Genomic DNA, 13,672 nt, shown 5'->3' with positions numbered 1-13,672 from the left:
GTTATCCTGCCAGGACTGGGCATTTCACCTCCTCACCTCTGGCTCAACACCTCGATGAAGGCCAGTCCTTCCAGTTGCAACTATCGCGTGTGAGAGTGAGTTGTGCAGGAGCACTGGGCTGAGAAGAGGGTATGTAAAAGCTGAGCAGCAGCAAGAAGAGGCTTGGGCTGGATGGATACAGCAGCGTGGATACATTCTTAGTGTCACTGTGGATAATCCTGGAGTGATACATGCAGGGAAAAGTGGTCTTGCCCCACTCAGAAAGCAATGGGCTGAGGACTTGCCGCTGCCTGGAGGGACGTTGTCGTGGGCTGTGAGACAGGAAACCACCCCAGGGATCAGCAGAGGTCAAAGACCTCATCTCATTTTAGTCAGCAAATCAGAAATCTTCACTCTGCCTCTGTGCACATCTGTGGCGTGCCCACATCCTTGAGCAGTTCTTCTCTTCCCACCTCAGAAAAGACTTGCAGAGCTGGAAGATGTTCAGAGAAGGATGAAAAAGGTGACCCAAAGCATGGGACAACTTCCTTATGAGCAACTATTAATTAAGCTGGCTCTTTGAAGCTTTCCTGATTTCTCAGCCTGGGAGAAGACTGATGGGACAGATCTATGACAGAAGCCTACAAACTCGTTTGTGTCTTAGAGGGGGCGATTATTCACTGCCTCTTCCAGCACAAAGGCAAGAAGCTGCCAGGGTGACAGTTTGGAAGAACCAAGGTTGAGTGGAGCGGCTCTTCCCACCATGCCTAGTGAAGCCCTGGGACTCCTCGACAGCAGACGTGGGTGTTAAGAGTTTACACAGGCTCAAGTGGTGATTGAACAAGTTTGCAGAAGGGAAATCCATCCCGGGTTATTAAACACAAACACACCAGGAAATTCCTGAGTCTCAAACCATTCGATTTTGGGAGAAGACTCTTGGGAAATAGCGTTATACGCTTCCTCTGATCGTACATCATTCACTGGGCTGCTTTTGGCCAGTGTCATAGACAGGAAATTGAACTTGATGGACCTTTCGACTAACTGGTACACTCTTAGCCTCACTACAGTCGTCAGCAGCATGCCAGTATATACATGTTTGCTAGGAATAGGAATATTCATGGTTGAAAACGTGATCATCCTTTAAAAACCAAAGTGCCCTGGGAAAATGGTGTAGATGGTCTCTGCAGCCTTCACCACCCTGCATAGGAGGGTGCTTGCAAGTGTTTAACCTAACTGGGGTTACAGCAGAAAGTGAATGGTAGATTTGGCAGTGGGTTTTGATACAATTATTCCTTTGTATAATTAGATGTTTGTTTAACTAGCTCTTTTTAGTATGGAAAGAGGCTTGGTGGTATGATTTCAGTACCAAACTGGCATGTTCCCAGTGGAATTCCCTCTGATAAACAGCCTGATTTATCTGATGCACTGTATTTAAAAAAACAAACAAAAAGAGAATAAAATATGGCATGGAAGGTCATCTCTCAGGTCCAAATGAATTATCTTCCCATAGAAAAGTTTTCTGCTATTAGACATATAGGCAAAACATTTGGTCGATTTGAGTAAGTTCAGACCCAAATGAGTTCAGACTCATCCTTTCCAAGTGAGGAAACAAACAAAAAGAGAATAAAATATGGCATGGAAGGTCATCTCTCAGGTCCAAATGAATTATCTTCCCATAGAAAAGTTTTCTGCTATTAGACATATAGGCAAAACATTTGGTCGATTTGAGTAAGTTCAGACCCAAATGAGTTCAGACTCATCCTTTCCAAGTGAGGACTTTTCACCTGCCCTGGCAAATCCCATGGGAAAGCATGGAAATTTCGTGGCCTTGTAGCTACAGCCTTGTTTCTTCAGTGAATCTTCCTAGCCACTCTTTAGCTAGATATCCCTAGCTCCCAAAAGGGGAGATGGAAATGATCTATTGAGTTAAGTGTTCCTGATGAGGGATGTCCAAGAAGATGGCTGCATCAGTTCTACACTGACACCAGTGGTGGTCCCAATCTCTACCCATTGCCACCATTTGTCTTTTATTCCTTCGAGCTTTCTGAAGTCACTGTAAAGCATGTGCATCCTTCAAGCATATTGTTAGTTGCTACCAGTGGAAAGTTCAGCATAGGCACAAATTATTTTCCTTGACACAGAATTGAAGGCTTCTATTCTGGGCTCAGGTATGGATCATAGCCCATTACACAGCTTTGTCACAAATCAAGAGCAGAAATTTACTTTCCTTCCTTTACAGGAAATCTAACCTACTTGAAAGTGCTGAATGCTTATAAACAGAGAAAGCCTGTGAGCTTGGTCCAACACCATCAACTCCTGGCAAAACTTTTGTTTTGTAATGGGACTCAGAGGAGAAATTACTCTAGTAGGAGATATGAAGCTAAATTAAAACAGAGCTGTTAATTTGGAGTGGGTGTAAATGGGAGCAACTCTTTGGAACTGGATGAAACTGCCCTCCCTCTCTCCAAGTCTGGATTTGCTGCCTTCTTCCTCCTTGCCCCTGTGGAAGAGCAGGTGCCCTGCTCAGCACAGAACCTGGGTGTGTGTCCTCAGCTGTCAGTGCTCCCCTACCCTTTCTTTTTACCAAAACAAAAACAAGCCCAGAGGAATTTAAACCTGCTGGTTTTCTTCTGTTAATAAATACCAACTGCAAACCTGTTTTTCTTGCTCTTTTGGTGGGGAGGGACAGTATATGGATGGGGAACAAAAGATGTAGGGCTGCATCAAATTGATAGTTGCACTCCTGGAGGTGGAGAAGGGCTGTCAGAGGGTTAAATAGGCCTGGTTTTGAAAGCAGTGGAGAAAAGGAGCATGATGGCAAAAAAAAAGATATTAAAAAAATAAAACCAAAACATAAAAATCTGGTTGCAAAGACAGACTTGGGCAAAAGCATTTCATGTGAAGAGTCATGCACACATATGGGATAAATTACTGAGAAAGGGCATGGAAACAAAACAACTTAAATGTATATTTAAAAGCAAAATAGCAAGGGGGAGAAGAAGAGACACAGGATGTTGCTAAAGAAACATGATGAGAGAGACAGTGTAGGAGCCAGCAGGAAATGGTAGCAAAACAGCAGCCAGTGAGAGGGACAGTGGGGCTGATGGTGTTCTGCTCCTCTTGTTTGTCAGGTGCCTTTGTGGGACCTTTCCTGCTGGATTTGACATGGGTGCACAAAGCAATGTGCACCTGAGGACACAGGGAAGGAGAAGTGTGGGGGAAATGAGGTTGGAAAACTGGAAGAGAGAAGCAAAACATCTGGTCCCTCATTTAGGGAATCCCTGCAGACTGCAGGGCAGGATGAAGAAGTAAGAGGGAGTGAGTACTCTTTGCAAAATATTCCTCTTGGCTGCTATCCAGGAACTCCAATGGGAACCTAAGGTACTTCTGGCATGTGTGGTGCTAAAACAAACCTTATCTACTCCTCAAAAATTAGAGCTGTGCTGATTATCTGCACACGTTGGCAAGGGTAGCTGCACTCAGGTCTCTTCTAGTTCATATCTGGTTTTCTCCCCATGTTCCTCCATGTTTCCAGGGAGGTCTTCAGCGTGGCTGCAGGAATGGCTCTGAACTTAGTTTGTCCATGTCTACACTTGCAGCTAATTCACATTCAGCCCTAGTTCAGCTGCTTCTGTTGCTGACACCTGTTGTCAGCAGTCGGCAATTTCTTTTTTTAGGACAAGCCTCCATTGCCCTGGAGCTCAGAAAGGGCCTTAAATTAGACTTAATTCTATTCAGATGTAGTTAGCAGTATTTAATTAGCACAGTCCTGAAGCAAAAGTCAGTCTATTCCTTGGATCACTGGAGTGCATTCTGGATACTTTCCATATTGCTGCAGGAGTCTGACCTTTATTTTTATATCTTTAGCCCAAGAAATGTGCTGGGGCTTTTCAAGCACTTTCAGAGTAGAGGCCACATCTTAGCAGACAGATTCCTTTGCAGATGGCTTCCTGCTCCTTTGCAGTTGCAAAACTTCACTGAGGCAATTAACGTGATTGCAGACATGGGAATGTGACATTAGGAAAGCATTTCATGTATTCTCAGCATCTGTTACAGTACTGCTGCAAATGGAAACCATGGGGAGGTGCCAGTGCTATGGGTAGGATTCAACATGCTTAACTTGGCCTGACTAGAAGTTTGCATCCAGTCTGGACTAGACATACAGGTGATCTCCTTAGACAGTGAACAGACACAGGCATATCCAGGGCATGATTCACCTATCCTGGGTTGGTGTCCAAGGGAAGAAGGATGACTAGTCCTCTGATGGGTGCTCCATTTTCTGGGGAAGTGAGTAGTTTAGACTAGCAATCCCATATTAGGTGGCTAAAATTAGGTGACTTGAATCCTGTCCTCTGTGACCATAGAGAGTTCCACAGACCACTGGAAACTGCCCCAGAAATGATGAGCCAACACTAACTGCAGGTCCATGGACTGTTAGCTGACAAACTCTTGAGATCTTTTGCTTGCCAGAAGAGTTCAGCTTATTCCTGGAAAGTGATGCAGGAGCTGGCAAGAAGATACTCTACAGGAATAAGGAGAAAGGAGGGGTATATCAGCAGTAGCAGAGACAAGCCCCAGCCTTCAGTTTAAAAGCCTTATCTGTGTAAACCAAGTAGAGAAGGTTCCTTTGGCACTGTTTGTTTTAATTTTCTGCTTTTTCATCCCATTTCTTGCCTGTTTTTTTTCCCTTGTTTCTATGGAGGATGCCTACACCACAGGGCTAGAACATCACCCTTCTTGAATCCATTTTCAAATGGAAGTTCAGACAAGATTACTGAACTGCTTATCTTACAGTCTGTTGGTTCTCCTCTGATGAAACATTTTCACTTTGCGTGACAGAACTAAGTATGAGAACAAAGACAGAGAGAGAATTAATAACATTTGTATCCATTTTTTAAAAATACCTAAATTTCAGGCCCTGAACATGAAACAACCTCAAAAGACAACGAGGAAGCCCCAGGCCAGGTGACCCAGAAGAATGTGTTAGGTGGGGTGCAAGTAGGATCTGAAGTGGGGGTGCTGTATGAGCTCTGTGCTGTGGGGGAGGATACAGTTGTGATTTGAAAGGGCTGATTCCTCCTCATTTCTGGAAAGGAAGAGTTTGGGCACCTCGGTGGCTGTGGGTCTTGAGAGGGAACAAGCACCTATCTCCCCTGCAGCCCAAGGCCAGCTGCCAGAATGGCACAGGCTCACCCAACTGAGCTGGGCATCCTGAACAGGCTAGTACCCCAATGTAGGGCCATTTCACCTCCTTCAGCTCCTCTTCCAGCAGGTGTTGTGGCTTGTGCAGGGCTTGGTGCTTGTTGCAGTGTCAGGGATACCAGGAGAGCTTGCAGCAGCCACAGGTGGTGACTACAGCGTGTCCTGAGAGCGGCTGGTGTGAGGCCAGTGCTTTCCTTCTCAGCCTTTCCTGCTCATTACCCAGTCAGATCCTTGCTCCCAGTGCTGGTTTCAGCAGACCTCCTCCTTATACACCTGCCCACAGTGCAGAGGGATCCAGCAACCTCACAGCTAGTGAATACAGTTCATTTGCTTTTGAGGGGTCTTCCTCTTCCCTTGCATGGAAATACCAGCTAGAGTAGTGACCCACAAAGGCCAGCCAGGGACTGGGAGTCCAATCCAAGTCAAATAAGGGTTGGACTTGATGATCTTAGAGGTCTTTTCCAACCTTAATGATTCTATGATTCTCTGATCCCCTCTGTGGCTGGGCAAGAATGCTGCAGTGGCCAAAGGAGTCAGTGCCTTCCCCTGCCCCACCAGATATTAACCTGTGGGTCCTGCCAATGCAGTTGTTGGCAGGGCTGTGCTGTGAAACGGACTTTGGAGCTACAATGAGTATTAAAAAACCACCCTCTCTATCCCTCCTTTATTGATAATTTAACCTGGGGCACTTCAGTGACCTTGCTGTGACCACAGCTTGCCAAACAGCAACATCCACTCCACTGGTGGGGAAGGTGAAATCAGGGTGAACATTTACAGCTGGAAATGGTGATGGTAGAGAAATCAGAACACACAGGCAGATCAGAAGATAAGTCGTTGGTTTGTGGGTTTTTTCTTTCTAAATAGCTCAGGCCAGGCTTTTAAGAAGTTAGCATGAAGTTTGAACAAATGTGATTTGTTTCAAATGGGTAAACGTCCTGCTGTGTTTGAATGTAAAGTATCTTTGAGTACTCTAAGCGCTTTAAGTACTTTTGGTCCTCTGAGTACCTGGTCTCTCCAGCAGTGGGAACTGGGCCCCTACAAACACTGATGTGGCCCTGCCACAGAAATCCTCCCACTCATCTTCCCTCTTCTCCAAACCCTCATTCCCCATTGCTGTCACACAAGCATGAGTGCAGCTGAGACAGGTTGGGGAAACAGTCTGTTCCTGAGTTAGGATTTCCTTCCCTTTTCCAGGAGAGACCACATTTTGGTGTCTGTTTCCCTATCCCTCAGTTATGAAGGCACAATTGTTTAGAGGAGAGCTGCGAATCTTGTCTATTATTTGGCCCCCACAATATTTTCTTCTTACTTACCAGTTGCAGAAGCCTCCTAAATCAGCTTTGTGACATTGTAATGAAGTTGTGAAGGGGATCATGCAGCAGATTGTGATGTTTAATCATACCCTGCTGGGGACAAGACCAGAGCTCAGCTGTGGGTCGACAGGCTTTTTGGGCTGGGGCCCATCCATTGGCAGCCCCCTTGAGGCTGGTGAGCCGTGCACGCCCGTCTTCAGACCACCCCAAGCTGTCCACCTCTCCTCTGGGTTTTTGGGGCATGCTGGCTTGCAACAACTTGCTTATGCAATATAGGCTGTATCTGCTTCCTGCTGCCGGGTTGTGGAAATCTGCAAATAATTGCAAAGTCTGACGCTTTAATTGGATTGTGGTGTATTTGCACAGATGGGTAAAGTCTGCCAGGCCAGTATTTTCCAGGGTCACTTAGCAGTCTCTCAGCTTTAAGGTGCCCAACATGAGACACCTTCAAAGTGATGGGTTTTCTCAGATCTTTTGAAGAGAAACACACCCAAACCGAAGTAATCCAGTCAGTCATCCAGAAACCCCTCACCCCAGAGCCCTTGAGATGGGGGATTGTTCATAGTAGCTTGATGGAAGCCAAACTAAATTCATAAAAATAATACAAGACATCTTAACACATCCTTTGTTCAGTAGAAACATTCAGTATAAATGTGTACGTGTGCAGGCATTTTTAAAGTATAATGAATAAATGAATATTTGTGTATAAAAAGGAGGAAAAGAAAGGCATTTTATTTCATGGGAGAGTCAGCTGTTGTTGTTGTTGTTATTTTATTTTTTTTATAACGTACAAAATGTTACTGTGGAACAGTGTCCCTGTGTGCTCTGGCTGTTTTCCAGGCCTAGAGCTAAGTACTTACTGGGGGGAAAAAAAAGCATCCTACTTGACTTTCTGGAGTATAGGCTGTTACCACTTGTTAGAAGCTGAAAAGGAAAAGAGTCAAATTACTTATTAATTAAATACAAACTCTGTAAAATCGTTCAGAAATAACCAGCCTCCAGGGCCTGAGCTACAGATGCCCAATATTTGAATGTACAAAAGCAACAGAGTTTATTAGCATTATCATCAGCTTTTTCTACCAGTAATTTGCAGGGAGACAAGAAAGCTGCAGCAGATACTGCTGTTCTCACTGCAAGATTCCACTAAATCACTCTGGAGAAAAGAAAAAAAGCAAGAAGAAATAAATGGCTATTGTAAAACACTGTTAGGAACACCCACAGAAGGGCTAGTATGAACCTAAAATAAATTCAATCAAATCAAAGCAGTTTTCACCAGCAGAAAATATCATGTGGCTACGTGATCTTGCTGTAATGATTCTTGAGAAGGTGACCTTGGAAGTCTGGACAATTGCAATGAAGTTGCCCTGGTGCTAAAGTCACTTGAAAATAGAACTTCAGCAGCCTTGAATCAAAACTGCCTGACTTTGTAAAGCCTTCCCAAGTGATTCTCCAGATTCTCTGTTCAAAGCTGAAGGCAACCCCTCACTTGTGTGCCCCAAGTGGACCTCAGTTCCCAGTGTGAGAACTTCTCACTCTTTTGTTGTGTCAATTGGGTTTTTGTCTTAGATCTCGTGGTCCTGAAACCATGTTACTGCTTGAGAGTTTTCCAGGAGAACAAGTTCCTGGTAACTGCGGATAAGGAGGAAGTCTCAGAAAGCAGAAGACATTAAGAAGAACCCCAACACTTATTATTTTGGAAACCTCAGCACTATTAAAACCCTGAAGCAGCCTTGCAACCTCAGAGCTGTGCATTCATCAAGTCCCAACCTCCACCTCTCCACCAGGCACCCTGAGAGGGCTTATTGCCAACCATCTTCTACAGCATGAGAGACGGGTTTTCAAAGGTATTTAGACACCTGAATGCCTCTGAGAAGTTGGCCCTGAGTTCTTAACAGACTTCACTTGGCCTGGTGGGTGGCTGACTAGCCTCTTTCGATTGCTGAGTGCTGAGAGTTGGGGTTTTTGTTTCTAAATCTGAGGCTGAGAAAAACAACCACAGCAGAGAGTGAAAGGACTGGAAGGAAGAGTTTAGCAAAGTCTAAGAGTTTCCTCGGTAGAGCTGCAAGGAGCACATTAGAAAGGGCTCCCCGTTGGCCTGAGAAGCTTTGGCTGCTCTCAGGTTCTTCAGGCTCTCTTGAAATGATGGAGCTGTAGGTTCAGAGTGTTCAGACACCCACGAGGCCAGATGAAGGCCTAGATTGATTTTTGGTAGTTCTGGTTGTTTTGGAAGGGCAAAGGAGTTCTGGAAGGTTGCACATGGCTTTCCAGTGCTGGAGACCACTAGGAAAAGAATAACTTCTTTTAGGACATTGTTAAAAATGTCCAAAGAGCAGGTATTGAGTGAGACCATAATTTTTGCTGCTTCTGTGATTTCCTACCGGTATGTTGCAGACTTGGGGTGAGCAGAAAAGTTACTCCTGGGCCTGGGTCTCTTGTAGTGTCAGCTGTGTTTTTTCTCTGTCATTCAAGTAAATTATTAAATATGAATTACAATATTTTCAATGCTAGCTCTGTCCTCTGCAAGCATTTTGAGTGGAAGTTTGTGCTCAAAAAGCTTTTCAAGCTAGAGATAACAAGGTGACAAATCCTTTAAAGTGATGCTTTCAGGTACTTGTCTTTGAATAGATGTCCCAGTTTAGCTGCTGGCAGCCAGAACAAAGGGAGGAACCAGGCAGCTTGTTAGAGTCAAAAAACACAGCAGATTAGGCCTCTGCTCTGAGAAATGTTTAACTCCTTCTGAGGGAAACCCAGAACACATGCTGGTAAATACAAGGCCTCTCTTTCTCCATCTTTCTCGTAAGCAACTGAAAACATTGTCCCAGTGCATTTAGCAATAGGCTGGCTTCAGTGAAACAGTTCTTGCCTTTTGGCTTGCCAGTTTGCTCTACTATTTTAAGCATGGGTGATTGATTTAGATCAACCACGAAAGGGGTTAGGAGCACTGAGGGCAGCCCGTGGGTAATTGGGCTTTGCCCTGGCAGGAACACCACTGGTGTGGAGGAAAGGTGGTGGAGTAAGGAGTAGTAGATTTGGCTACTTGCAACTGGGCTGCACATTCTTGGAGTGCTGAGAAAATGGAAGGATCCTTTTGAACCTGATACACAGGTTGCTTGTGGGAAGATCAACTTAGAGACAGTTCTGGGTTGGCTTTTCCCCTGAGTGGTGTCCCCCAAAAGACCATGTTTTGTTCTGGTGTGGGGTCACTGGGATGAGAGGGCTCATTTTTTCTTGAAGTGTCTGTCCCTTGCCTCATAACAATTTTCTTGTTGCCAGATACTTGTAGAATACACTGTCAATTTTTCTGTGTAATAATCACTTTACTGTAGGTTAATGCCCTGGCTTTTGCATCCTGGAGCTGTACACTTCTCTTGCTGGGTTGATTAACACAAACAAGATGTGGTAGGCTTGAAAAGTAATTAGTACTGTTATATTTGTAATTACCCTGGCACCTAGAGACCTTGACTGAGCTTGAAATCCCACTGTACTCAGCACTGTGCAAACAGAGTGTTTCCAACAGCTTAAAGTCTAAACAGATTAGAAAAAGGGTGAGGGGAGAAATGTAGGTGCCAAGTGTTGCAGCAATGTGTATAACATGACCCAGGAAAGCCAGAACCAGAACTTGGGTCTCAAACCCTGATAATAATTTGTTACTTAATACCATCGTTTTGCTGTGTGAGTTGGGTCATCTCCCTTAAAGGGTTTAGAAAGTACCCAGACCAGTTCCTCTGTTTATATAAGGAAGATGTTTGTAGACCTCTTGATCCTAAGGCAATTAATACAGCCCATAGGAAAAAAAAAGAAAGAGAAAGATAAAGAAAGGGAAAAGGAAAAGGAAAAAAGGAAAAGGAAAAGGAAAGAGAAAAGAGAAAAGGAAAGAGAAAAGAGAAAAGGAAAAGGGAAAAAGTTGGGCTGGATTATCATGTAAATGGCACCCAGAATACCCAGAATTGCTACAGACTCAGATGTTTTTGTGTCAAGTTATTTTTTTGGTGAGCAGCCTCTTTGTGGTCAATTCTAAGCATCACATTTGCATAGTTCTGTATTTCTGAAAAAGCCTATTGCATAAAATTGGGATCCTACCAAATGAAAACAAAACACAACACAAATGAAAAATAACAAGCTCTTCCAACAATGTTCAGTCACTGAGTTAGAGGTTAGTGCTGCATTCTGGAAAAATAAAATAAATAAATATCCAAGCACCATATGATTTCATGTGCTAAAAACTTTAAACATTTCAGAGGAACATAACACACGACATAGGGTGTTTTTACTTAATGAATGGCTTTAAGAAATGAGGCCAGTGTCCCCTCTCACAGATGAACGCCTTGTGCCAAGAGCATTGCTGTACAATGTGTCATCACTTGGGAACCTAAAGAATTGTACTTGAGAAAACACTGCTACAAAATATCATCCCCTTCCCAGAAAGGTTCACTTCAGGCTTTGTAGAAAAACAGAACAACTCATTTCCACTGAATATAATTCATCTGTTGAGAAAGTTTCTTAAAGGCGTAGGTTGTGGAGCAAGTGGCTGGAGAACTGTTTAATCTCTCAGTAACAATAATAGTTCATCATTATGATTAGTGCTCAGCTCTTGCATCACACCTTCTATACTCAGCAGACTTTACAAACACAAAGCAGTTAATCCTCACTGTGCCCTGGGGAAGGGGTACAATGCTGCTGGGTGCTTTAGAGGGTCTGTGCAGAGGGACACCCCTGGACCTGGGGCTCCCTGAAGTGCTTCTGTCACCTGAACAGGGCTGGTCTTCACCCTGAGGTGCAGCTGCCACCGAGGCAGGGGCCTTTCTTTTTAGCACATGGTGACCTAGTCATCCTTGTCCAATGTATTTGAATATTCTGCATGGTTTGCATTGTGACGGGGAGAATGGGAAGGGAGGAGAGGAATCAGAGAATCACAGAATCATAGAATGGTTTGGGTTGGAAGGGGATTTAAAGATCATCTAGTTAAACCAGCTGCCCCCCCTTCCCCCCACCGCCATGGGCAGGGACACCTCCCACCAGACCAGGTTGCTCCAAGCCCCATCCAACCTGCCCTTCAACACTTCCAGGGATGGGGCAGCCACAGCTTCCCTGGCCAACCTGTGCCAGTGTCTTGCCACTCTCATAGTGAAGAATTTCTAAAGTTGAACATCCATCTATCCTCTTTCAGTTTAAATCTGTTATCCCTTGTCCTATTGCCAAGTGGCCTTGTAAAAAGGAGAGGAGAGGAGAGGAGAGGAGAGGAGAGGACAGGACAGGACAGGACAGGACAGGACAGGACAGGACAGGACAGGACAGGGGCAAGGGGTGTGTGATGTATTAAATGGGAATTCTTACACTGATGGAATTATACTGGCTTGAACATACTTGTGTTCATGCATTGTGGTTTTTCTGGGGAAATTAGGCCAGTTTATAGCAGGTAATCATTTTACTGATTTAAGCCTCACCTCCATGAGAATACTGTTTGCTGGGATAGCTCAATATAAACGTGTGTGTGTTTATTTTTAGAGACTGAGCATCCTCTTCCCTGTCCTCAGTATGAAAATGGAAGAGTTGATTACTCAGAAGGGTGTATCACTGCTGGATGTAGAAGCTTCACCTGCTTCAGGTGCAGTTTAAAGTCTCTCTGATTTTGTACTTCAGGGGGGAAAAATAATAAAAATTAAAATAAATACAATTAAAAGTGGTCTGAGCCATACCAGGAGATTCTTCCTTGAGGTAAAATCAGGGTTGTTGAGAGGAACTGCTCCTTTAGCAAGTCAAGGGAAGGGTGGTGACAAGCAGGGAGCTCTAGAGAGAGAACTTGGAGTGCTCGTAGTTTAACCTGCATCTTCTTCTTATCTAACTGTTGCATAACCTGGCCTACAGCATGGTGAGATGTGAGCCCTTGCACTAGTGCAGAGAAGACAGTTCTGACAGATAACCTGCTTTTTTCCAACAAATCCCATTAAGGACACCCCTGAGCTGCACCACCAGCCAGCACCCTCTCAAGGGCTCAAAATCCCCACGACTGCTCCTTGCACCTTGATCCCATCCAAGGCTTCCGGAGGTGTGTGAGATGGGGCCCACAGCCCTGGGCACAACAGCTCCCCACCTGCAGCAAGGGAACCAGCCAGCAGAGCCCCCCAGAAGCGCAGGGCACAGGGAGCACAGCCCCTGCCTGGGGAGGCAGCCCGAGCCCAGGGGGGGGATGCTGAGAGGCAAGAGGCCAGGTCCTGTCGCTGGCCTGATCTCTGTCCTTAGGCTCCCTCTAGAGTTGACATCAAACGAGCAAAAGGTCTCACACTCACTCGGCTTGGTTGGATCCTCTCCCGGCGGCGCGGACAGCATTGCCCGCAGCGGGGGAACTGCAGGCGGGGTGGGCAAGCGGGAGCTGCTGCCGGGCAGGGCAGCTGCCCTGCTGAGCTGCTGCTCCACCACCTCCTGCAACCCCTCTCGGCACTGCTCCCTTCCTGGGTGCTGCCCCAGGGCCTTCACGTCAACTTCAGGTGGCTCTTTCCTCCCTGCGGCTGAACCTCAGCAAGCCCTAATCCTGCCCAGAAGGGAAGGGCTCCCGGTGAGGAGCATCCCCGGCGCGCTCAGGTGAATTCCCAGGGCCTGTGCCTTGGGTCTCCTGGTGGCCTCACCCCACGTCTCCTGAGGAAATCAGCGTTTTGCCTGAAAAACCGGGACTGTTAGGGGAACTGCATCAGTTCACTAGCAACTGAGGTGGGCAAGAAGCAAAGTTCCTCAAGCCTCTGGCTTTCAGAACCCTGCCTCCTTCATCCTCGACGCCCCAAGACGCATCCTGTGGAGGGGCTCAGGTGGTTATTCCTGATTTCACCACCTCTTTGCAAGGTGATACGGGACCTATCTGACAGCCCAGATGCTTTCTGCGGGCAGCTCAGATGTGCTTTGCTGCTTCACTTGACAACTGGGGAAGGAGGGCGGCCAAAAGGAGCTCGGGAATCTTGCCTAAGAGGTCCTGGAGGACAGAAAAACAGCGGCCAGGGGGAAAGCCCAAACAAGAGAGAGGAACAGGGGAGTAGGACTGAGAGGGAACAGGGTGTCCAGAGGCTGGCAGAGGAGGGCTGTTAGAGGACAGACCTCCCTCTAAACACTCCTCCCTCCTTCCTGCTTCACTCCTCCAACTTTTGGTTGGCGCCGGAGGGTTTTGTTGTTGTTTCCATTTTTTCCCCCCC

The sequence above is a fragment of the Chaetura pelagica genome, unplaced genomic scaffold (assembly GCF_000747805.2).
Source record: "Chaetura pelagica isolate M959 unplaced genomic scaffold, ChaPel_1.0 scaffold479, whole genome shotgun sequence".
Lineage (NCBI taxonomy): Eukaryota > Metazoa > Chordata > Aves > Apodiformes > Apodidae > Chaetura > Chaetura pelagica.
The sequence above is the reverse complement of the archived record's forward strand: the minus strand, read 5'-3'. Positions refer to the sequence as shown.